Source organism: Mirounga angustirostris, unplaced genomic scaffold, assembly GCF_029215605.1.
Source record: "Mirounga angustirostris isolate CCGP_5_RB_7025 unplaced genomic scaffold, mMirAng1.0.hap1 SCAF_10, whole genome shotgun sequence".
Classification (NCBI taxonomy): Eukaryota; Metazoa; Chordata; class Mammalia; order Carnivora; family Phocidae; genus Mirounga; species Mirounga angustirostris.
The window spans coordinates 134,863,793-134,887,612 of record NW_026991718.1 but is presented as its reverse complement, the minus strand read 5'-3'; positions in this window follow the sequence as shown (position 1 = coordinate 134,887,612).

Sequence of the window (23,820 nt, the reverse complement as noted above, 5' to 3'; positions counted from 1 at the left end):
ACGCAGGGCGGCACCAGCTGAGCGCAAAGAGGTGAGAACACGCGTCTCCATCGCCGAGGAACCTCCACGAGCTGACACAAGAGGGCGCTCCTGCGGGGCCGGGAACTGGGCGAAGCAGCCACCTTCGGCTCCGGCTCTCCCAACCCCTGGGCCGGTTCTGGTCCTTCCCGGTCCCGGGAGGACCGGAAGGGTCGAAAGGGGGGCCGGAGGGACCGGGACTGGACCGCCGCGTCCCGAGGGCAGACGCGTCTCCTCCGTGCATAAGTCTGCTAGCTGTCCGGCCCGGCCCGTGTGGCCTCCCCAGCCAGGCCCCCTGCCCCACCCCCTCCTCTGGCTGCCCCCCTTCGGGCCCCCCCCGCCCCCCCACGTGGGCTGGCAGACCTCGCCTCCGCCCTCCGCTCTCCTCCCGCTCCGCCTTCAGGAGGGCGCACCACCGCTTTGGGGCAGCCTGCCCCGACCACGGGCTGGCCTGGCGCCGTGCCCCTCCTTTGCCCTCGCCCGTCTTGTCATTTTGTACTTTTTTGTGTAATTCTGCCAGCCCTCCTTCCCCCCAGGTGGTAAACGTCACGAGGGGGTTCCATGGCTGTTCTGCAGGGACGCGTCCAGTACGCGGCGCAGAGGAAGTGTTCGAACCCGCCCGGGGCCACGAGACGTCAGCGAGGCTGCTCCCGTAGAGGGGCGGCCTGGACCCCTCCGCTCCCGGCCCGGTGCTCCCGCCCTGGACCGCTCCGCTCCCGGCCCGGTGCTCCCGACCTGGACCGCTCCGCTCCCGGCCCGGTGCTCCCGACCTGGACCGCTCCGCTCAGGCCTCACTGCTCCCGACCTGGACCGCTCCGCTCCCGGCCCGGTGCTCCCGACCTGGACCGCTCCGCTCCCGGCCCGGTGCTCCCGACCTGGACCGCTCCGCTCCCGGCCCGGTGCTCCCGACCTGGACCGCTCCGCTCAGGCCTCACTGCTCCCGACCTGGACCGCTCCGCTCCCGGCCCGGTGCTCCCGACCTGGACCGCTCCGCTCCCGGCCCGGTGCTCCCGACCTGGACCCCTCCGCTCCCGGCCCGGTGCTCCCGCCCTGGACCGCTCCGCTCCCGGCCCGGTGCTCCCGACCTGGACCGCTCCGCTCCCGGCCCGGTGCTCCCGACCTGGACCGCTCCGCTCCCGGCCCGGTGCTCCCGCCCTGGACCGCTCCGCTCCCGGCCCGGTGCTCCCGACCTGGACCGCTCCGCTCCCGGCCCGGTGCTCCCGACCTGGACCGCTCCGCTCAGGCCTCACTGCTCCCGACCTGGACCGCTCCGCTCCCGGCCCGGTGCTCCCGACCTGGACCGCTCCGCTCCCGGCCCGGTGCTCCCGACCTGGACCGCTCCGCTCCGGGCCCGGTGCTCCCGCCCTGGACCGCTCCGCTCCCGGCCCGGTGCTCCCGACCTGGACCGCTCCGCTCCCGGCCCGGTGCTCCCGACCTGGACCGCTCCGCTCAGGCCTCACTGCTCCCGACCTGGACCGCTCCGCTCCCGGCCCGGTGCTCCCGACCTGGACCGCTCCGCTCCCGGCCCGGTGCTCCCGACCTGGACCCCTCCGCTCCCGGCCCGGTGCTCCCGCCCTGGACCGCTCCGCTCCCGGCCCGGTGCTCCCGACCTGGACCGCTCCGCTCCGGGCCCGGTGCTCCCGCCCTGGACCGCTCCGCTCCCGGCCCGGTGCTCCCGACCTGGACCGCTCCGCTCCCGGCCCGGTGCTCCCGACCTGGACCGCTCCGCTCCCGGCCCGGTGCTCCCGACCTGGACCGCTCCGCTCAGGCCTCACTGCTCCCGACCTGGACCGCTCCGCTCCCGGCCCGGTGCTCCCGACCTGGACCGCTCCGCTCCCGGCCCGGTGCTCCCGACCTGGACCCCTCCGCTCCCGGCCCGGTGCTCCCGCCCTGGACCGCTCCGCTCCCGGCCCGGTGCTCCCGCCCTGGACCGCTCCGCTCCCGGCCCGGTGCTCCCGACCTGGACCGCTCCGCTCCCGGCCCGGTGCTCCCGACCTGGACCGCTCCGCTCCCGGCCCGGTGCTCCCGACCTGGACCGCTCCGCTCCCGGCCCGGTGCTCCCGACCTGGACCGCTCCGCTCCCGGCCCGGTGCTCCCGACCTGGACCGCTCCGCTCCCGGCCCGGTGCTCCCGACCTGGACCCCTCCGCTCCCGGCCCGGTGCTCCCGACCTGGACCGCTCCGCTCCGGGCCCGGTGCTCCCGCCCTGGACCGCTCCGCTCCCGGCCCGGTGCTCCCGACCTGGACCGCTCCGCTCCCGGCCCGGTGCTCCCGACCTGGACCGCTCCGCTCCGGGCCCGGTGCTCCCGACCTGGACCGCTCCGCTCCCGGCCCGGTGCTCCCGACCTGGACCGCTCCGCTCAGGCCTCACTGCTCCCGACCTGGACCGCTCCACTCCCGGCCCGGTGCTCCCGACCTGGACCGCTCCGCTCCCGGCCCGGTGCTCCCGACCTGGACCCCTCCGCTCCCGGCCCGGTGCTCCCGCCCTGGACCGCTCCGCTCCCGGCCCGGTGCTCCCGACCTGGACCGCTCCGCTCAGGCCTCACTGCTCCCGACCTGGACCGCTCCGCTCCCGGCCCGGTGCTCCCGACCTGGACCGTTCCGCTCCCGGCCCGGTGCTCCCGACAGCATCACTCATTTGTGTTCCCTTTCTAGCACTCGAGGAAGACTGAAAACTTTGTCTCTCCTTCTCAGACTAGGACTTGCCCATGGGCAGGACTTCCCTGTCTTGTTCACGGCTCTGTGCCCAGTGCCAGCCTGGTACCTGGCCTGTGACAGGAGTTCATAATGGATGGGTGGATGGATGGATGGGTGGATGGGTGAGTGGGTGGATGGATGGATGGATGGATGGATGGGCAGACAGGGGGATGGGTGAGTGGGTGGGCGGGTGGGTGGGTGGTGGATGGGTGGATGGATGGACGGATGGGCAGATGGGGGAATGGGTGAGTGGGTAAGTGGGTGGATGGGTGGTGGGGTGGATGGATGGGTGGATGGATGGATGGATGGGCAGATAGGGGATGGGTGAGTGGGTGGGTGGGTGGATGGGTGAATGAGTGAGTGAGTGAGCAAAAGGGAGGGAGCAAGGAGAGCTGGGGACAGACAGGCAGGCTAGACATGATACCAGCTCTTTGTACCTACATCATCCTCCATGTAATCATGACTCTGCAAGTAAGCATATTAATCCATTTTACAAATGAAGAAGCTGAGGCCTATGGGTGGCTTATTGTGCCCTCTGATTACCAAAGCCAGCAAATACTGGTGCCTTTTCCCATCCGAGGCCCTCTGTCTCCACATTCAGCTGCCTTTTGAAAGCCATTTGACAACCAGGGGGTGAGACTCAACACCCGCTCGAGAAGCCCAGTGCTAATTGCCTCTGTGCAAATGCATCACAACACATATGAGGGAAAGTCGTAAATTCATCCCTACCCTCCCTCCCCAGCTGCATGTTTATTCCAACTCAGTCTGAGCACAACTCTGTCCTCGGGAGAGAAAGGAGATCCAAATATCTCCATGCCAAGAGCAATCATCATTTCCTATGAAATTTGAAAAGCGCTCAACTTCCAAGTGTCATTCCATCCTCCGGCATTATACATCACGGCACAGCTCATCCCACTCTTCAGGCTACCCCGGGGCCGGCGCCCATGATCCGAATGCATCAGCGTCCCGTGAACAGTGACTGACGGCCCTTTGCGACTACCAGCAGCTTTGTTGCTGTTGCTGTTTTGGAAGCAGTTGATTTGTTTTATGTTTCAGATATTGTTGACACTTTAAATCTTAGCTATTTCAGAGTACAAATGGCAAGTATGTGTTTGGGCTTTGCTTGCTCAAAAAGAGGGAGGGAGAGGGAGGGAGGGAGCGAGGGCGAGAGAAACAGTATCAGATAGGAGGCTGAGCAGGTGTTGGAGGCGATGTTTGAGAAGCGCAGGGAGCCTGAACCTGAGAGCGGGCTAATAGTCCCCCCGGTACCCTGGTGGAAGAAACCTTTACTTAGTGCTTAGTTTTAAGAACCTTGATAATAAAACACTTGTGCCTGACAGCTGTGTTATCTACAGACAACTTTTTAATTTCACTTTGCCAGGTTCCTCATTCTTGAAATGTGTGTTCTTTATACCCAGAGGAATACTTTCTATTTTCCAAACTTCAAGAAAGCTGTTTGAATAGAAAAACAGGGATCTTTGAGCCAGGCCATCAATAGCTTTTTAAATTAAAGTAGAAGAAGAAGCAAGAGGAACGGGGATAAGGGACGTTTCCCAAGGCTACCTGTGGATTTGTGTGACGTTTATGGCCACCGTGGGGTTGCTGAAGATGCTTGCACGATCTTTCCCCATATCAGCTCCTGGTTTTCAATAACGCATATCAATGAGGGATTTATGCATCCCCCCATATGCTCCTCTGCCAATTAATTTATTCGGCGTGAATTGAATAGCACAGTGTTCATTACATGCAGCCATGCTATCTTGGGCGATGAAGTGATTTTCCTGGTCCTGCAAGGGATGCCTCTTCGTCTTGTATCCCATCCCAGAGAAATCACACCAGGGCTTCTTCACCCTTCTTTTCATTTCCAGAAAGTCAAGAGGAGGGAAGGAAGGGGCTACAGCCCTCGCATACTCCTCAGTCTCCCACACAAATACGCCTCATCCTCCTCGTCTTTTCTGCCTTTTCCTTGGTTTTCCCAGTACAGCACAGTCTCGGGAACGGTGATGGTGAGGAGAAGCCCCTTCCCTGAATTGCCCTTCTGTGCTCTCTCATCGAAGAGTGAGGGACGCTGTGCTGGCGATCGGGGACTTCCACCTGGGTCAAGGGCAGCCTATCTGATGGTCTCCTGCCAAACCTCTAACACCTCCTCAGGGCCTTATGGCTTGGTCTCACCCCCCATCTGGTCCAGACTTCCTACCCCCTGGAGTGAGCCCTCAACAGTGGAGATTAGCTCACATCCTGCTTCTGTTTAGAGCCTCTGTTGACCTCCTGCTGCCTCCACGTGAACTCCAAATCCTTAGCATGGTTTTCAAGGCTCCTCATGAGTTTGCCCCAACTCAACTGCTCTCCCCCACCTCTCCACACACAGGAGTTAGCCGCCTTCCCCTCACCCCATGTCCCCACACCTTTGCTCCTCGTGTGCCCGCTGACCGCTTCTCCAGCTCTGTTTTTCCCAGCCCACCTCCCCTGCACCACTTCCCTGGGGGGGGGTCCCAGCCCTTTTGTTCCTCTCTGGACACACAGTCACTATCCCTTGCTAAGTTGCGAGCTCCGCGAAGATCCAGGGCGTCTCTCTCCCAGATGTCCCCCGTGTTTAGCAAGGACTTCACACTCAGCAGGAGCTCGACCAACGTTGATTCTCAGTGAATGAACAAGAGCTCTCTGCTTGTCTCTCTATTGTGTGGACCAGTGTAGACAGACTGTCCAAGAGCCATCCATATATTCGAGATAGAAAACTCATTTGTTCCAATTTTTGTGGGAGTTACATGTTGTTTTTTTAAAATTACATAGTTGACACCATTTTCAATGGCCATGCTGTCCTTTGGGGTTTATTTCAGGGGCCTCTCAGGAGGCTCTAAAGGTCCCATGACTTTATGGACATAAGTCAGGTCCCTCTCAGAGAGAAGAGGACAATCTCTTTTTCACTTTTTTCAACAAAGCATGCTTATTAATAGCTGTAATGAGAAGGGCCATCCTGTGCCCTTCGTGTCCGTCCACCGAATACCAAGATCCTATAACACTGACATTGCTGTGACCTCCATATTGTACACATAAGGAATTATCACACACGGGAACAGGTACAAGGAAGAGCCGGGACACTGCGCTCTGCTTTACCCTTTACCCTCTGCTTTCACATCTCCCCTGGCCTTTGAAGTCCTCAACCACCTGGGAAGCGGACAGAGCAGGGTCAATCATCTCCATCTTATAGCTAAAGAAATGGGGGTTCAGAGAAGTGTAGTGATTTTGGCCAAGACCGCCCGGCTGGCTGGCTGCAGCGTGGGACTCAAAGCCGGTCTGTCTCGACACATCGCCAGCCCGCTCGGTGCCCAGAGCCTCATTATGGGACGCAACAATGCGGTGGTGTGTGTGCATTTGTGTGCATGACTTACACCAGCATTTCGCAGGTGACGGGCCTCACCTAGAGGAAGCCCGGCACGGTATCTGCTGCGTGATGCTTCAGCAATTTTATCTGCAGAATGTTGCTGGCCTTGGACTATGTTAAGCCACTTTTAAACGCCTCTAGTACACCGTTCAACACACATCAGACTCCCATTCAATAAAGTGTGGTTGCCCAACTTGCTGGAAGGCATTAAAGGAAAACCCCCGGTAAGTCACAAACAGCAGAGCCTCAAGAGTTAATGAGAGCCATGGGACGCCTGGGTGGCTCAGTCGTTAAGCGTCTGCCTTCGGCTCAGGTCATGATCCCAAGGTCCTGGAATCGAGCCCCGCATCGGGCTCCCTGCTCCGTGGGAAGACTGCTTCTCCCTCTCCTACTCCCCCTGCTTGTGTTCCCTCTCTCGCTGTGTGTCTCCCTCTGTCAAAATAAATAAATAAAATCTTTAAAAAAAAAAAAAGAGTTAATGAGAGCCTGACTTGGGGAAGTAGCCCGTTCAGGCCAGCTGGGCTCTGCCCTGGGTTTCTTTTCCAACCCCTTTTAAGGCAGGCTCTCCATTGAATTTTTAAAATATGATTCTTATGCACTGGTTGACTCCTGTTTATTATATCTCTGAAGATAGACTTTGAGTCTATGACTTTTATTATAAGTATTACTGTTTTCCTGACTACGTGTTCTAAAAATAACAGCTCTGTGTCGTGAGCCATGCTCCAGAGCCCACTTCATTTCCTTCGGTTCAGAGTTCAGGGTTCAGATGATAGGTCCTCGGGGAGTGTTTCAGCCTGAGCAGAATGACATTTTTATGAAGACCAGGCAAAAAAACGAGTGATCACAGTTGGAGGGCAATTTGGGGTTTTTCAAGTCTATGTGAAGAGCACACGTTCCGGAGCCTAGAGTGTCTTCAATTAAAGGGCCCAAGGAGAAAGCACTGAAGACCAAAGAGGGCATTCTTTGAATTTGTCCTTATTCAAGTCATTTTCTCTCTCAGTGTGGCCTTTGATGGCCTTTCAAGCAGAAAGTGAGCTAGAGATGGGGTGAGCGGGGCCTGCCTCTCCTCCAGCCCTCAGCAGGACCTTGCTTTCACATGACAGATGCAGATCTCAAGAGGCTTCTATTTTTCCAGCACGAGGAGGTGATTGGCGTCGCTATTTCATGCTAAAACCTAAGTGGTGAGCCTATCAGCCCCACGTTCTATTCTCTCCCATTTTATATCTCCTCTCTCTTGGAAATTAAGAGAGAAAGGACTTGTGGTAAAGCCCTTTGTTATCCATTTGCTTCTGTGATCTTTGTTGATGGTACTCGCCTTCTGCGACTCAGAATTCTGTCATTTTCAACATTTGGCAGAGACACAAAAAGCAAATAAATCAATATTGCCATGGAGACTATCATTTCTGAGCCAGACTTAATTATGAATTATTAAGAATGGTTCAGTTGAATTAAAAGAATTAGCAGGGCTCCTCTGTTTAATGCAGGCCTCGGTCATGCGTGTTAAGTAGCAACCAGGTTCATTACCAAAAGTTAGATTCATTAGGTTATATAATTTGCAAGTTTCTATTCTTAATTTCTTCTAGCCATTTCCAATTATTTTCTTGAAATAGCATAATTAGTGGCAGGGGGAAAAAAACACATTAACATGACATGAAAATAACACATTTTTCTTTCCATTTGGTTACAAAAATCTTTTGAATGTGTTTTTGGCTCCCATATAATAGCACGTTTCGCACACAGACTTCTGCCACAGAGGTGGGTGTCTCTTCACATTCCTACACAAGACTCACCCACTTAACCTCAGAAAGCATTATCAGCAACAGGTATTCTGGGTAAGCAATTTTATCTTAGCTTTTGGAAAAATCTAAGATTTGCATTTGCCTTTTGGTATCTAATTAAAATTTCCACAGAATGTCTTGGTGCCTTTTTTTTTTTTTTTGCCACCCGCTTTTCCTTTCATGAGAAAGTAATTGAGGTTCCAAGTGAGCCTTGTGGACCTGACCTTTGCAAATACCCACATTTTGCATGTAGCGCTGGAAATTTTAAGGAGGCAGCGGAGGGGAAAGAATGCAGAACCTTTCGGAAATGATTTTAAATTAGATCCCTAATAGGCAATTTTATAACCTGTTTGTCTTCTAAATGCTTCTGTGGCTTTTGGTATTTCTTATTATCTTGCGTGAGTAAGCATTTAGCTCAGGTAAGACACTGCTTGTTACGAAGCAGAGAGAAAAACGGACAATTAGCCAGTTGATTTCAGCTATATAAACAACTGAACTGGAATATTCCAGCCGAGAAATGGAGGAAGGAGGGAAAAGAGAAGGAAGAAGGAAGGAGGGATGGAGGGGGAAGAGGAGGGAGAGAGTGGGAAAGGAAGGGGGATCTAGTGATCTGTCCAGACTTGGAGGGACAGTTGCAATCTTATCTCTATCAGACTTTCTCTTTATTTGGATCAGATGTATTCCAAATGGCTTAGTCTCTGTAGCTTTGCCCTTTCCAGACATGGACTCTGCATCATGGTGGTCAAGGGAGAACTTGATGCCTGGGTCGTGTCTATTTATCTGGGAACTTTTTCATGCCCAGCGCATTATACTTCTATACAGCTTTGCCTCTGCATCTGGAAATGGCTTTGCCATGGGACAGAGGTGCCCCAGTGAACACACTCCTGGAATTCTAAGCCTGGATACTACCATGGCTTCCCCTAGACGCGTGGAGTCATTTGCCCACAGGAGGGAATGGGAAAAGCATTAGGTCCATTCCCAAGAAGGCAGGAATGAGAAATAAGGAGCACGGAGGTGATCTTTCCCGTAAACTCACAGAGAAGAGTAAGTGTCCATTTCCTGTAAACTGTATCATTCCAATGTTATGCCTTTGTTAATTTCAGAATCCTCTAGAAACTTTCTAACTCCAGGAGAAGGGAAGCATCTGGTTGGAAAAAAATGGCACCGTATGTTAACTAACTTGAATTTAAATTAAAAAAAAAAAAAAAAGGCCCCCTTTCGGGGCACCTGAGTGGCTCAGTAGGCTGGGCATCTGACTCCTGATTTCAGCTCAGGTCTTGATCTCAGGGTCTTGAATTCAGGCCCCATGTTGGGCTCCGTGCTGGGGCTGGAGCCTACTTTAAAAAAAAAAAAAAAGGCCCCCCTTCAATGTTGTGTTCCCACATTTAGAAATTCGAATGGTCTCTCCTCTACTTCAAGCCAGGCTCTGGGTCAGCGCTCTGTGGCTTGGTGACCTGCTGGAGCCTCTGCTTAGTTAGTTACCCGACAGCTGCAGAGCCCCTGTGCCTGGCTAAGTCAGGAAGCTCACAATCAATCTTGTTCTCCAAATTAGAGCAGCCTTGAAAATATTTCATTTACAATAAGAGACAAATGCTCGTTTTGCCATGTTTCGACAAGATAGCTGAGCTGAAGAGGCACGTGGTTGGATTTAATCGTTTGGTCCATTAGGTGGTGTCTGGAAGTATTTTTAATGGCCTTTTCCTTCTTGCAAGAAGAATTCTATGGGTCAGCAAGATAGAAGTGTGGGGCACGGGGGGCCTCTGGAGAGGGAGTGGAAGGTCTTTTTTCCCCAGCTTTATTGAGGTACAATTGATAAGTAAACATGGTATGGGTTGAAGTGTACAATGAGACACTTTGCATATACATATGCACCATGAAATGATTTCTCCAACCGCGCTAACTGGCTTATCCACCACCTCACACATTTGCCTGTTTAATCTGTCATGTGGTGAGAACACTTAAGATCTACTCTCTCAGCAAGTCTCGAGTGTGCCATGCACTATTATTAACCATAGTCATCCTGCCGACGCTCTTCTTGTAGCAGAAGAATGCCTTCCAGAGCCAGAGCGGCACCCCCAGGAGGCCATCTCCCCCGCTTTGCTCTTTCGGGTATCCCACGCAGCCTTGGGGAGCCTCAGGGAAACAGATTTGCATGAATCCCAGGTGATCAGGACGCGCAGTAAGCACGGTTTCCTGCCTTCTTCTCTGTGCTTATTCTCTTCATTTGCCAAAGAGCGTGGTGAATCATGGACGTTTCATCCTAATTAAACCCATGCAAACATATGTGAGCTGAGAAATGAGGTAGAAACGGGTCCAAAGATGGAAGAAATTGAACCCAAGGAAGAGAAAAGGCAAAGGTTATTTTCAGCGTGGGAGCCCTCTTGGGCCCCTCTCTCGAGGAATTTTTTTTACATCCACTTCCATCTTATCAGCAGGAGGATCAGAGTCCAAGAATTCTGAGCTCTGGGGTCACCAACTGACCTACACTCCTACATTCCTAACCTTTCTGCCTTCCGGAAAAGGTCACGGAAGCTCTTTAGGAGAATGTGTTACCCTGAGCCGCTCAGCTCCAGGGAGAGAGGCGCGTTTCTGTGCAGAAAGCTGGGCCGCCCCCCCCCCCCCCCCACTCATGACCAAAGCCTCCCAAGGAGGAGACACGACAACCCAACTCCCAGGCAGGGTCTTCCCACCCACGGCTCTTCAGAGAGTTCCACTCCGGGTTGAGACAGGAAGCTAAAATGTCAACACCTTCTGATGAGAAAGTTCTAGAAAATACATGTGAAATAAATTGCTCCCCAGAAAGAGAGACCCTCTTTCCAGGCCTTTGCGTTTGAGCCCCACACAAGAACCACAGGCCAGTAATGTCACCATGGTTAACAATGATACCGACCAAAACGCAGGCAGCCGCCCTCCCTGCCCCCGACACTCGCTGTTCTCACAACAACACTGGGAGGGTGGTATTATTATTCCCATTTTATAGCCAAGGGCCCAGCGGCTGACGGGCTAAGCACTATTAACCTTGGGGACCACCACCCGAAGCCCCATGGCCTTTGGGATTTTGGATTTCAGGCCCGTCTGCACTCCCCCTCCCGGTCGGCCTCCCATGCTGTTTCCAGCACTGTTTCCAGCGGATCCGGGCCTCAGACCTGAGAAACCAGGGCCGGCCGGGCCCCAGCTCCAGCTGCGTATGAAGCAGAGGCACGCGCTGTGACATCCCTAATCATTGTCATATTTAATTTGGCTGCTGCAAGACTGCTGGAGACATCTGAGGCCTGACGGACGGGAAAGCTGAAGCCAGAGGCTTCTCTCAGATGTGAAGACACAGACACGAGTCTACTTGGACCATGAAAGACAAGAGTCGCTCTTTCAAAACATCGCCTTTCTTTCTAGTCTGGCAGGAAAAGAATTTTTTCCAACCCCCCAGACTGCCTTGCCTAGTTAGAAGTGAACACTTGGACTAATTAGAAAAGCATTGTATGTACAGGGCAAGCATTCCACGTTAGAAACTCAGTGAAGTTTGCATCAGGCCCAGTGCACCGTCTTTATGGGCCTTTGTCTTTTAGGGACGCATAAATACCACGGCTTTGCAAAGCACGTTGGTGAACTGGGCAATTGAGCGTCTCTCTCCTGCTTCCAGACGGCCAAATGTTCTGCCACTGCCTCATGTTGAATGAAAATATTTCTAATTAATGCAGCCCCCTTTGGGACGGATTGCTTCCGAACATGCGGGGCCACACTTTGTTAATGAGGCAACTTTTCCACCATGTCTGTGCTGCCCGAAACCTTTGAGCTGCCATTTATCAAGGCACGGCTAACTAGACACAAAACCAGATGGCTCCATTTCTTCCTGGGGAAGTCACATCAGCGGCTATCTCAGGGACCTCGATACATTCTAGAAGGCCCCCAAATACACCTTGGCTTGAAGAAAGTTCCGCAAATATAAACGGAATGCCTTCTCTTTCGGTGGCAGGAGAATCTCAGAAACAAAGATGGTAGAGCCCACCCTGGTCCCCGTTCCCTGGCTGATGAACCTATGGTCCAGCTGCTAATAGCTCACCCTTGCGCCCCCCTCTAGAAGATCGCCACCCGCCCGTGGGAACCAACTCCTCGAGGTGCCTGAGGAGCCATAACCACAGTCTCCCCAGGGGCATCGACTACGGAACTATTGAATGCATGAATGAACATAGTGAATGTCAGATGTGGGGATCAGACAGCCTAGGTCTCTCACCTCGGGGGCGAGGGGGAGGGGAGAAAACTTGGAGGAGTAACTCATCTCCAGAGTTCCCTGTGGCATTAAGTTGAGACTAACTGCCCTGAACTCAGCTCTTTGATAAGCTCCTTCCCCCGTCCCAGGCCTGACTGCCCGACAGGTGACTAGTGTCTATGGGGAGCATGTCTTCAGTGCAAGAATCCCCTGCGGACGCTCCCTCCAGGGATTCCATCCGAGGACACACTCCTCCACAGCTCGGTCACCACTTATTCCACACTGAGTTTGCTTGGAGAACTTGGCATGGGGTAGGAGTTTCAACAAATGTTGCATGGAGCTACTCGGCCTGTCATGTTCGTACTCGAGACGCGTCCTCACCTTGCCCGGGTAACAGTGGATGGAGCAAAGGAACAGGAGGGGATTGGCAGGGTGCTACACGGCAGCCCACTGTCCCATCTACACAAGGGGAAGCAGAGACACAGAAGGTCAAAGGCCCTGCTCAAGGCCACACAGAAAGTTGGTGGCCAAGCCAGGATGAGAAGCCAGAGGGGGAGAAGGAGGGGAGTCTTCAAAGTGAACCTTCTGGGCTCACAGTCGGCTTTCCCTGTGAAGCAGGACATCCCATTTTTTAAAAGATTTTATTTATTTATTAGAGAGGGAGAGAGCGAGCGCACGCAAACAGGGGAAGCAGGAGAGGGAGAAGCAGGCTCCCTGCTGAACAGAGAGCCCGACACTGGACTCAATCCCAGGACCCTGGGCTCATGACCTGAGCCGAAGGCAGATGCCCAACCGACTGAGCCACCCAGGCGGCCCAGGACACCCCATTTTTAAGACCAAAATCCAACCACAGAAAGAAACTGAGCGAGTGACCTGGAGCCTGCTGACAGGCGGAACCCACCTCAGATTGGGACTCCGCTCCATCTTCGTTTTGAACCACCCCCAACATTCTAGAATATTCCCTAGCTTTAGTCACCAACCCGCTCCCCCCCACACACCTTCACCTGTCCAGCAGGTAATGACCTGGAAATGGACACTTCGATTCTCTGGTTAGTAGAAATCATGTGGGCAACCCCTGTTGGGAGTCCAGGATTCCTTTCACACGTGAATAATCACTACTGAACTTACCCTGTTTTATAAGCCATCTGTCCCTGGGCTGAGATCTAAATGAACAACTTGCACCACCCTGTGGGAGGTTGTGCAGTGAGAGAGATGCTCTGCATCAGTACAGGGGACACTGGCCACATGTGGCTATTAACCACGTGACATGTGGCTGGTGTCCCTGAGGAATGGAACTTTAAATTCAACTTTAGCTAATTTAAATATAAGTAGTCACCCCTGGCTGGTGGCTGCTTTGGGTGGGGGGCAGTTTTAGACAGCAGGGCATAGGGGCTGTAGAGACTCAGGACCCAAACCACCTGGTTCCAGTCCCTTTCAAATCCTTTGTGACTTAGTTTCCTCCTCCACAACGTGGAGGTGACATGACCCGTTCTTTATTGTGAGGATTCAAGAAGGTGATCCCTGAGAAGTGCTTTAGCGTAGAAGTCAATGCTTCAGCAAACCTCAGCCACTGTTAGATTGTTCCAGAAACACTGGCTTCTAGGACTGGCCCAGTCAAGACTGGTGTGCACGCGGGAGGCAAGAAGTTCCTGGGGCTTGGGGTGCGGGGTTGTTCAGCTCATCCCAGGACCTGCTAAGAAAACCAATTTCTCAAAAACATACTTTATATACTTTCTCTGTAATCCTCACTGCAGATGGGAAAAGCAGGCATCTTTCTCCCCACTCAGAGTGAAGGAAGCACGGCAAGGCAGGCAGAGGGCCAGACCACCGACCAATGGGCCCCCCAGCCCCTGGTATAGCTGCTGCCCGCCCCCTCAGGTCATGCCAGCCTGAACTTCCAAATGCAAGCCCATGGCTGTCTCCCTCCTAATCTGTGCCCTTTCCCCCTCTGAGGCTGCAAGCATTCATCAGGACAGATCTGGGCCCAGTGGCAGAGCACAAGTTGGAGACTGCTATCATCCTAAACTGGATTATCAAGATCAGATACCGAGGAAACCTATAAAGCACCATTGCAACAAGGCAGATCAAAGAGCAGTCCTGCCCGCTCCCACTCAGTTCACTCGAACACTCTGGATTTTTTCATCCTGGGCAGTTGCAATACTTCACTTTAGAGCGCCAACCCCCGCCCCCGCCCCCCCCACCCCTGCCACCCACCTCCTAGGAGGCATGAATCTCCTTCCCAAAGGGGCCCCAGCCTGAAGCTGCCCCAGGTCTTCTGGGCTTTGCATTTTCCAAATTTCATTTAATTGTCTTCATCGTATATTTGATTTCCACTTTAGAAGTTCTGAAGAAAACATGTTTCTGCATATGGTCTCTGGATGACATTTTTGTGGTTGACAAAACCTGGATTCAATATATTGGATAAACTGTGGCTCCAGAGACTTTTTTTTGTTTTTTGGTTTTTTTTTTTTGGTTATAGCTTGAAACTTTCATTCTAAAGCGGCAAAGTCTACAGGACGGTCATAACATTGCCCTTAGTCCTGAACTTACTTTTCTAGCATTTATTTGCCAGCAGAACTTTAAAAGTACAGTTTGATGTGGAAAAGATTTGGTACCAATTTCTCTGTGCCTGTGTGTCTTTAAAACATTTTTCCCCCCTATCATGCAACTTTAAGAGAAATGCTTGAAAAGAGAGGGGTGAGGCTTTACTTTTTCTTTTTTCTTTTTTCTCTAGAGTCCTCCCCTGAAATCAAGGCCTCCTCCCCAACCCCCCAGGCCAGGTCAGTTCACAGGGAGACAAGCAATGAGAACCTGGCTGTTGTTTTTAAAATTTTCTGGAGACGTTTCCAGCGGTGGTTGTGATGGAGTTGGAGGAGTTAGGGCTGAGCCGGATGAAGCGGACGCAGAGGCAAAGTGTGTCGTCGCTTGCACGTGGCACATAAATATTTACCTTCTTAGACGCTGGAACTAATTGCTAAACCTCACATTTGCATCAAGAAGGCAATTAAAAGCCCATCACAGAAGAGAAAGAGGGGGCTTTCCCTGTGCACCCTTGAAAGGGATGAAGAATAATGCCTCTCTGCTGCAGGGCTGTGTGCGCGCGTCTGCAGGGGAGAAGAGACGCAGAGGCAGCCCGTCTTCTCAGAAAATATGTAAATGAGTTGGTGCACATGGCTTTCAAACGCGTTGGAGATGTGATGGAAGGAAGAATAATGCAGGAGCATTTCTCTGGTAACCTTTTCTGCATGGGAAATAAGAGCCTCTCTCTCTTCCCTTTTATGTGCACTTCTGTCCCGCTTGCATTTCGTGGGGTAATTAATTCATTTCTAACATCCCTTGACTTGTAAATCTGGTTTGAAGGTTAGGCAAGGCAGAGTCCCTGGGGCTTTCACAAAACTATTATTAAAGCTGGAGGAAAGGTAGATCGGCTGTGTTTGCATTTGAGAGGCGGAAGGTCTCTTGAAAGGCAAAGAAAATCACTCCTCCAGTCACCCTAAGAAGTACGGGTTACCCCAGGACTGAAAAGTGGCGCCACATACATGCACATGCACATGGACCCCGACATACAAGCGATTTCCACCCATGCATGTGCGCGTTTCTGGATAAATGACAAAAAACAATATTTGGAGACGCCTTGTTTAAAACTAAAATGTGTATTTTTAAAATGCATAGGGAGGTCAGCAGGATTCTCTCAGCTCTGCGAAATTTACCAGTCACTCCAACCCAGCTGTCATTCTGCACCAAGCTGAGAAATTTATGAAGGCTGGGGCTGAGGCTCGTTCCTGCTGATCCCAGGCGACTAGCACAGGACCTGGGCAATGGTGGTGTGGAGAGGTGGAGGGAAGGAGAGGAAAAGGGGCACCAGTTTCAAAAGTCCATCTTTTACTTGTTTTAAGTGAGGAGCATTGAAGGACAGCACTAAGTGTATGATTTGGGCTGTCCTTCCATAGCAAGCGTGTCTGAGCAGACACCACGTGTTTCCTCAGTGCTCATGTCCACGGCCAAGGGAAGGACTGCAGCTCTCTCCATGGGGAGGATGCCCAAGTGTCAGAGGGTCAGTGCCCCTGGAATCAGCCCTCCACCAGCCACGGGTAGAATTGGAGGGCACATAACCTGGCATCTTCCATCTCAGGAATGACGACCTCACGTGCTGCCTGGTCTCCCAGAATTGCTTGGGGGCTGACGGCTTACACCAGTACCACCTCGCCTGCTCGCACAGCATGTAGGGGCTGCCTTCCTTTCCTGGTCTCCCTTTGCCCCCCACCCACCCCGACAGTGTTTCCTGAGACCAGCTTCCGAATAAACCACTTGCACAGATGCAGAGAAAGGGGAACCCTTGTGCACTATTGGTGGGAATGCAAACTGGGGGAGCCACTCTGGAAAACAGTATGGAGGCTCCTCAGAAAGTTGCAAATAGAGCTACCCTACGACCCAGCAATCACACAACTACATATTTATCCAAAGGACACAAAATACAGACTCAAAGGGGCACCCCTATGTGTATAGTTGCGTTATCAACAATAGCCAAATTATGGGAAAAGCCCACGTGTCCATTGACTGATGAATGGATAAAGATGTGGTATTTGTGTGTTAATATGGTATCATATATGATGTATCTGTTATATGTATTATATATAATGTATCTGTTATATGTATTATATTATATATAATGTATATGTTATATGTATTATATGCACACACACTGTGGAATACTACTCAGCCATCAAAAAGAATGAAATCTTGCCATTTGCAATGACGTGGATGGAACTAGAGGGTATTATGCCAAGTGAAATAAGTCAGAGAAAGACAAATGCTGTATGATTTCACTCATGTGAAATTTAAGAAACAAAACAGATGAACATATGGGGGGGGGGAGAGAGCGAGAGGGAAACAAACCGTAAGAAACTCTTAACGATAGAGAACAAAAGGAGGGTTGCTGGAGGGAGGTGGCCAGGGGGCGGGCTAGGTGGGTGATGGGCATTAAGGAGGGCACTCGTCGGGATGAGCACTGGGTGTTGTATGTAAGTGATGAAACACTGAATTCTACCCCAGAAACCAATACTGCATTGTTGGTTCACTAAGTTAAAGTTAAATACAAATTTGAAGAAAAAGACAAACAAACCACTTGCATTCGGTTCCTAGTGTCAAGGTTGGCTTCTGGCAGAACCCAACGTGAAACCCAACATCAGACGACATGGTCCAGGTGGCATCCCCCCAGGGCTGCCCAGCCCACCGCGCCGCCGGATGTGGCCGCAAGATGAGTGTCAGTCTGGGGTCAAAGCTCTCCAGAGCAGCCGTGCCCCTCCTTCATCTTCTCCACCCTCTGCCCCCACGAGCCGGACGCTGAATGACCAGGCTGACCGTGGAACCCAAGTGTAGACGCCAGAGTCCCTGCCCGTGTGGGAATACACCGTCCCACTCAACAGCTGCCCTGCACAGAGCCTCATCTGAGTGGCACAAATGTGTATGGGTTCACATCACTGATTATTGCTGGGTCTCTGTCACAGGCTCAGCTCTCCAGAAGCAGATGCTGAAGCGGAAGTTGACTAGGGGCCATTCATTGGGGCCAGCGCTCATGCAAGGCCAAGGTGGCACTGAGCAGAGGGGAAAGTTAAGTCTGGATCACAGGCTCTGGCTGGCAGCAGGGACGTGGGCACGTGCAGCCCCGCTGGGGCATTTCACGTCCATCCAGAAGGGTCGGGCCTTTGTGTCCTTGCCTGGCTGACATCCCTGGATGTTGCCCTGGGAAAGCAGCCGAGGCCGCCCCCCACAGGGACAGACAGCCCGAGGCACCTGCTGACCACCTTCTGTGCAGCTGGAGCAAGGGCTTCTCGAAGGGGCTCCTGGGGGATTTCCTTCGGCATGTGGGAGGGCACAGTTGGTGTCACCTCCTGGGCAGCTCGCTGACACCCTCTGGTCCTGCCCATGCTCCATCCTGGGCCGTTTCTACTTGGTGACAGCCGCTGTTGGGCCAGCTCACCCCATGGCTTGGTAGAGAAAGGACACAGCTCAGATGGACCGTCATGATCTCGTGGTCACATGTGCCCCTGGCCCAGTCGACCAGCCCCAAGGCATGCCAGCAATTTTGCATGAGGTGTAGACTTCTCCTCCAGTGGAGACGGCATGACTTGGCTCCCAGATGCCGGGGCCTGCGTGGTGAGTCTCCCAGGGGGCTCGCCTCAAACGCCGCACGAGCCCTTTCCCCAGCCCTGGCACCCCAAGCCCTGCTCTGGGCCCCCCTCGAGGAGCTCCGCTTTGTGCCACAGCAGTGCCCGGGGGCGGAATATGCTGCTCCCAAGACCTAAACAGGCTTCCTTTGTGGTCAGAGGTGCAAGACGCAACACTCCGTCTTCTATTTGGAGAGAATGTCTGGGCACGTTTCCAAACCGCTGGAGCCCCCGTCAGGATAACAGGGCCCAGAACCTTCCCAGGGTCTATCTCAACCCCTCGAAGTGTGTGTCTTCTTAAGGCCTTCCACAGACTGGCTGCCTCTTGCTCTTTTGGCTTGGTCAACACGATGTCATCAATGCAGTGGGTAAGTGTGATGTTCTGCAGGTGTCCGGAAAATGCTGATTTCATGATGACACAGGGTGGGACGGTGAGCTAGCCCTGGGTCGACCTGCAATGTACACAGTTGTCCATTCCAGATCAGTGCAAACCGTGTCTAGGCTTCTTTTCTGACTGGGATTGAAAAGAATGCATTTGTCCCAGCGATGGCTGCTTACCTTGTCCCTGGGGCTGAGCTGGTTTGTTCTAGCACCAAAACTGATTGGGGTACTGCTGTACTACTTGGTAGGCTCCTGGCGGTCCACCAGGGCCAGACAGGAGCATCACGTGGGGATGCGATGGGGCCCCTCATCCCTGGGTCTTTTAGCTCCTGGAAAGTGGCACTGTTCACCAGCCCCTCCGGGATGTGATTTATGGGCTGCAAGGCACAAAGTTTCAGAGTTCTCTCTCGGCCTTCTCCATGGAGATGACCCAGTGTGCCTACCATGTCAATCCTAAATGGGCATCAGGGAGTCAGGGAGCTGCCCGCTGGGTAGGTCCATGGGCCCAGTAGCCACATGAAAAGCCAGAGTCTGGCCGGGACTCCACTTACGATCAGGGACGCATATCCCCTCCCTGCCCAGACAGAAACCATTCAGAGACACCCATGGTTGGTTGAGCACCAACTCAAATGTCGACGAGACAGCGTAACTGAAATGTCTCCTGCGGCCCCACGGAGAGCTGGACATGCAGGGGAGCCTGACAAAATCATCAGCTTGCTGTGGGGCAGGTGCCTAGGCCGGGAGAGAGCACGGCACCCCGTGGTCCCAGTGTGCCGGGCCGCACCAGGTTCTCCCAGCCGACGCACCTCCCTGGACATCTGCCACCTGACTCCGGGCGGTGCTCTATACCGGTGGTCTACAATTTAACCAGCAAGTTTGGAACAAGAGATTAGTGTGCTCATGGCTTGGAAAATTGGAAGCAAAGGTATTTTCCAACCCTGGATAGAAAAAGGACCCAGCTAGCCAGTTGGGATCAGGACAGAGGCAGAGGCAGAGGACTGGAAGGAAGCGGGGGGGTGCGGGGGAGCGGTGTCACCAAGAACAGGGGCTACTGGGACACCGTGGAATATCCGAACTCGGGTCTCCCAGCGCGGAGGAAGAGCACCAGTAACCACAGATGCCTGCTCAGGGCTGTTAAACCCAATGTCTCTCTCCCTGCGTGAAAGACAAATGAAATTGTTTTTGTGATTATCTCCGAAGAAGAAAGGAAAACCAAGAGCAAGCTTGACAGCCAGAAGGGCCTTCGCACTGGGCTCTAGCTACAGACACGAGAGGTACTTGCAAGGACTCTTCACGAGGCGGCTGAGCTTCAAGTGGGCCGTGTGATGACAGAGCAGGGCGGCGAGAACACCAACTCCCAACGACAGCTCACACCCGCCCGGCGCATCTGACAAAGCCCACGATTTAGATAAACCAGCATCCTTGCAGTTCTGGGTCTGGAACAGAGCCATCCCCTGCCTGGGGCAAAGTCCTCAAGACTGCAAAATTCGCCAGGAGATAAGCATGGGGGGAAAGTGACAGCCCGAGGTGGTGGGGTGTTTTTTTGTTCTTTGGTTTTGTTGTTGTTGTTTATCCTTTCCATCGTTCTCCACCTTCCAGCACCAAACTCACACCAGGTGTTTTTCCTAGAGCTTCCCCGCTCTCTCCCCTTTGAAAGCGGAGACTCATTTCTTTTTCCAGGAGGGCTTCTCAGGAAACTTCACATTTGCCATTATTAAAAGAAATGGAAATACACGGACATTTCATTTTCATTTCATGGTCTTACAATCTGGTTAAATAAAGCTGTTGGGGCCGCCCGTCAAAGGCCCCAGCGGTGGCCCCGGCCAACAGAAGCCGCCCCACCTGAACTCGAGCCCCCTCCATCTGCACCGACTGAGCAGAGGCAGCTCAGCGCGCCGTCTGGTGTCTAAGCTACCGAGCCGCCCCTCCCGCGCCCCCTCCTTCCGTCTATATGTCACTATATGTCAGGGGATATTACAGCGTTCCACCGTGGAGCTACGCTGTTCCTTTTCAGTTTAATTATCAAGCTCTAATTACTGACCCTTTGTCTGTTTTATTAAGATGTTGTTGCAGATAATGAATAATTTGAGAGGGGAGAAATTCCAATTTCCTGTCTAGCTGTCTCTGAATGAAGTCCCCTCCAGGATGGTAATGAATGACATGACGAGTGTCTTGTACCCATCCCGTTTGACAGACTCGCCCCAGCCTGAGCCTCACCTCCTGCTCTGTGGCCTCAGATGAAGATAAATACATTGATTATTTCTGTAAAAACATGAAGGGCACAAGTGGGGGCCAAATCCCCATCACACCAGCAGCCGGGGACCTGGGGCTATCGCAGCCACAGGGGCTTGGAAGTGGGAATAGCTGGTTCTACCCAGTCCCTTCATGAACTGCCAGGAGAGCATCTTTCTGTCTCGGGATATCTGCTCCCCCCGGGATCTCTGCTTCCACTGTGAGGGTTACTTCCTACCCACCCCAACCTTCCTCCTGACCCCCGGATCCAGGAGAGGCACTCTGGACATAGCAAATATCATTCATGTTATTATACATCCCCCCGCCCGACCCTTGGACCCCATTTTCACACGAATAAAGTCAGTGCAGAAAACCCGATTACAAGAGGGAGCAAATGAGATGAGCTTCATGAGGTGAATCTGTGACGCTCCATTTCATCCAGGAATGATCGCGTCTTCCGGTGCATCTTCAAATCATTTACCAAAATGTATTCATTTACACAGAAAGCAGGAGGCAGGCCTGATGGCTTTGATCTCTCCGATGAAGAAACTGGGAAACCTGGTGCAGGGCTCTGGGGGGCTCACAAGCTGTTGATTCTTGTTGTCTTTTTGGTACCGGCATCTCTGGAAGCAGGTGCAAGAAGGCAGGGGCAGCGTGAAGGAGAATGAACAAACCTGCCTGCTCCCGAGGTCCATGGAAACTTCTACCCCTCTTGGTGTCACAGAATTTCCTCTGCCGCATGGGGGTCGTTCTGCAGCAAGGAGAGACCCGGCGTCCTGGGGGGATCTCAGGCTGCAGGGAGAACGCTTGGAGCCCATGCTCCTCCCTCCTTCTCCCTCACCAGCCCCCTGTCTCTGAGCCTCATGCCTCCTTCCGACACCCCACCTTGTACCTTGCCTGAACCTCTTCCCTGCCAGTCCTCCTCCAGCCAACAGTGGCCCCGTGGCATCTACCCAGGGAGACACTCAATAAAAATCTGTCAGAGGGAACTGAACTGTTCGAGCAAGAAAGCTTAGCTTCCTTGGGCCCAGCGGCCAGCCTGCATGCATCCAAGGCAGGAGGTGCTGGGGCCTGCTCATCCTGATCCATATTTCAATACAGTTTGCCTAAGGTTAGCATTTCAACTTCCATTAAACAAAAATAAATCGGTAGTTTGGTTGCCTAAAATAGAGCTGAAAGATACTAACTAATGAACCCTCAGTAGGAAAGATCCTCCCTTCAGCAAAGAGGGTTGAAACTAAGACCCCAGTTTCACTTACCAGCAAATCTGTACTTTTAACGCCGGGGGTCTGCACGGCCCCTCCTCCTCTGTTTCTAGGGCCCTACGTGTGCTGTGCAAGGGGTGCTGAGGGAGGGAGGATGCTGGCTTACCGCCATCAAGCAGCACTTCTCCACCTTGGCCAGATAACCCCATGGTCGGGGCTCTCCATGCACCGTTCAGCCGTGTCTCTGGCCTCCACCCACGATGCATTCACAGCACCCCTCGCCCTAGCGGCGACAACCCAAAATGTCTCCAGACACCGTCACTAGGCTGTGGGAGATGGCAAAACCATGCCAGTTGGCTACCACTTGGCTACAGATGCCAAGGAATGAAGCCTTCAGATTAATGTGGGCTATTCACTTCGAGTTGACAACGGTGCGTAAATAGCAAAGCACGTTCTTTGTGCTTCCATTTGCGTTTCTATTCTCAGGACTGATGATCTATTTAATTAGATCTTCATCAGACTCATTGGTGACACCAAGGCTGGTGACACAAGGCTGACAACCTGGGGGTGAGCTATGAGACCTGGGACACCCAGCCAGACCGAGGGTTGACACACACCCAACTTGGTGGCGGTTGTTTGGCCCTGTGGGAGTTCAGTGGGAGCAGAAAGCTCAGTGGGGACCCTCGTATCTGAGCAAATCCATCCAAGTTCTGGTTCTAGTTCACAAGAAGAAGGGTCCTGGGCAGGGACCCCACACTCAGCAAACAGCACACATCCAGGGAGCCCCCTTCACCACCCACGCTTCAATGTCCTTGTCCCCCAAATAGAGATGTCACTACTCCTATTTGGTGTATCCCACGTGGTTATGGCCAGGCTCTCAGCAGATTATTTATATGAAGGCACCTTGAGGAATAGAACACTTTGAGCAAATGAAAGGCTTTTTATTATTCTTTGTCTGGGTCCCATCCTTCACAGACCCTGGATGGATACCAGACTCTGCAGATGGCATTTCCTGTTTAATCAGAGAGAACTCTGCTTCAGACAGCTTAATGGTCTAGTAGTAAGGAAGGTGTCGCATTGCAGAAGAGAGTTTATCATCTGCCACTACTGAAGTCTAACAGAAGAGTGACTTGAGAGATATTTCTGAATACAGATCTTCATGGCTGGATTTTAAAGCGGTTTCTCTGCATTGGACTTACTGGCAGGGCTTAGAGAAAAGGAAATAGAGAGCCGAAGGTGTTGCATTATCTAAATAATGCAATTGTTAGGAAAATGCTTTCTCTTTGAGCCCTTTGAAAGAAGGATGCCAAACCCCGTTAAATTGTATGTGAGGGCAAAATATTTCTTCTTAACTGTGGATTGGCCTAATTGCTTTAAAACGCAATGAGGCAGACGTTCTCAAACTTGGGTGGACATCCAAGCCCCTGGAGGGCTCGTCCACATTCCCCTCGCAGGCCTCACTCCTAGAGTTTCTAATTCAGCAGGTCTTGGATGCAGCCTGAGAATGTGCATTTCTAAGCAAGTTTCCAGGTGGTGCTGATGCTGCTGGTCCAGTTACCACACTTTGAGACTTGAGAACCGTGACACTGGAGCTCACGTGAGGCAGAAAGATCCTCATGTTGCCGCGGCTGTCGGTGGCCCGTCCACATTCCCCTGGCATCATGTCTATGCCTGGGGGCTGGTACAGCATCCCTGCTGCTCACCACTGTGGGACACACTAGGTCTGCAGAGGAGGGATGGAAGGACAGAGAGCTAAC